Below are 2,104 nucleotides of genomic sequence, written 5' to 3'. Positions count from 1 at the left end.
CAAATGGAACTGACATTAGATCTCATGGAGAACAGTAGATGTGATATCGAAAGAAATGTGATAGATAAGGTGCCCAGGAAAATAAGTAATGAATATAGGAACTATTCTCCCCACAAATACACACCCAAGCACAGAATATAGGGATTAAATAAAGATAATATAAGACTGTTTCCAAGGAGGAAAATTCTATGACTTTAACTTTGAAGGAAAAGTTTTCTTTACAGATATTTTCTGTGATTTCTTAGCCATTTCCACTGCACCAGGAATATCCTCATATATGGTGCTGAAACACTTTCAAAGTCATCATCTTTTTTCAACTCCCCGCCTGGTCTTTCCGCTTCTTCCCAGTTCCCCTTCCTATTTACTAATCATGAGGCATAGTGATCCTTTAAAAACACAAATCAGGGTGCTCACTAAAGTTGGAACATACTAAAATTGGAACGATACAAAGAAGATTAGCATGGCCCCTGCACAAGGATGACACACAAATTCGTGAAGCATTCCGTATTTTTTTTATTATATGCACAGTAAAAAAAAAAAAAATGCAAATTAGGTCCTGTGACTCTCTGCTTATAACCTCCCGGTGGTGGCTTCTCTTGGCTTGTGAAAACAACAAAAAAAGAAGAATGTACAATGAAAGTTTTTATCTATTATAGTAGTTTTTCAGCATTTTAAAAGATATCTTTCAAATGAAAGACTTTTTAGAAAAGCGATTGCAAAATGGTTGACATTATAGTTGTTCTAATGGGAATGTAATAAGGAAGCCTAGAATATTACCAGCTCAGACTCTTCCCTTTCGTGGCGTTTAGGAGATTCCTTATCTCTCTGATGGTTGGATAAAAATCTAAACCCCTCAGCTGACATTCCAACACCTTAATACCATGGCTATGCATCCCTGCCATACCTGCTCATCCTCACTGCTCATTATTATTTAGTGCGCCTCTGCCTTTCCATCCAGGCTCTGCATTTTTCTAACATCCATTCTATATTTTACATGCTCTTTTTGCCTCAGTTGAACTATGTACAACCCCTTTAGACTTGGCTAAAGAAGCTCAGCTGCTCTTGACTTATGCCATTGCATTTTGCTTTTCCTTTTACTTCCTGCTTTTTTAATATCACTCATACTCGCATTATTCCTGATCAACTGCAGCAACTAAAAACCTTCAACTTAAAAGTTCAACTACTACTCAGTGCCTGAAGCAATCTGGATCAGAATGCAACATCTCTTTTATGAGATATTTTATCTCTGATAGGTAGAACCTAAAATTAATCCCGATGTCTAAAACCTGGTATTTTATCTAAATAGTGTGAGCCTGTGGAGATCATATGTACCTGGTTGATATGACTATTCTTTTGTCTAAGGGCCACTCAATTCTTACTGTGGTCTTTGAATCTGCTTAACTTCTGATGTTTATTTTTTTCTGGGAACTAGATCTTGTTTCTGGAAATATACATTCTTGTTGAAAGCAGATTTTATTAGGGACAATTGTATTTATCTGAATCAGTTATAAGAGTTTTCTTTGTGAAATCTCTTTGCATAGACCACTTTGGACTTCTTCACAACATAGCAGCCTCAGGCCAAATTGGACTACCAACAGAGTGGCTCAGGTCTCCACTGTGATTACTTTAGCAAGCAAGGTGGAAGTTGCAATGCCTTTATAAACCTCACCTCAGAAGACATGAAGCATCACTTTCACCTCATTTGACTGGTTGCAGGTAACTTGTAAATCTTCTCAGATTTAAAGGTAGGGGAATTAGACTTCATATTTTGATGGGGAATGGCAAGGTTTTAGAAAAGTGTTTGGGACAGAAGACATTATGACAACTATTTTTGAAAAATATAATCTGCCACAGCCTACATTTATAGCTGTCAGCATTTATGAACATACCATAGATCAAAAAAAACTTACAGTATTTGAACTATGTTCATACATTGTAAATTCTAATAATTTAGATATTTATATGTGGTCAGTATTTTTACTGTCTTTATAAATAAGAGACTGTGTGTACTTAAAGTTCACCTGTGCAAGTCAATTGCACACTGATAAGGGGATTTTTTGTTAATACAGTGACTGGCAGTACTAATTATATTTAGCAGATGGGG

At 36.0% G+C, this 2,104-nt stretch overlaps 1 non-coding gene across 1 annotated transcript; it reads left to right on the top strand.

The window, feature by feature from the left end:
* Nucleotides 1-409: 409 nt before the first annotated feature.
* On the top strand, nucleotides 410-512 carry LOC128592309 (U6 spliceosomal RNA). Its single transcript, XR_008381838.1, has one exon. It is a non-coding gene; the product is annotated as a U6 spliceosomal RNA (small nuclear RNA).
* Nucleotides 513-2,104: the final 1,592 nt, after the last annotated feature.

This window comes from Nycticebus coucang, chromosome 1, assembly GCF_027406575.1.
Source record: "Nycticebus coucang isolate mNycCou1 chromosome 1, mNycCou1.pri, whole genome shotgun sequence".
Taxonomy (NCBI): Eukaryota; Metazoa; Chordata; class Mammalia; order Primates; family Lorisidae; genus Nycticebus; species Nycticebus coucang.
Note: the sequence above shows the minus strand (reverse complement) of the source record. Positions and strands in the feature narration are given on the sequence as shown.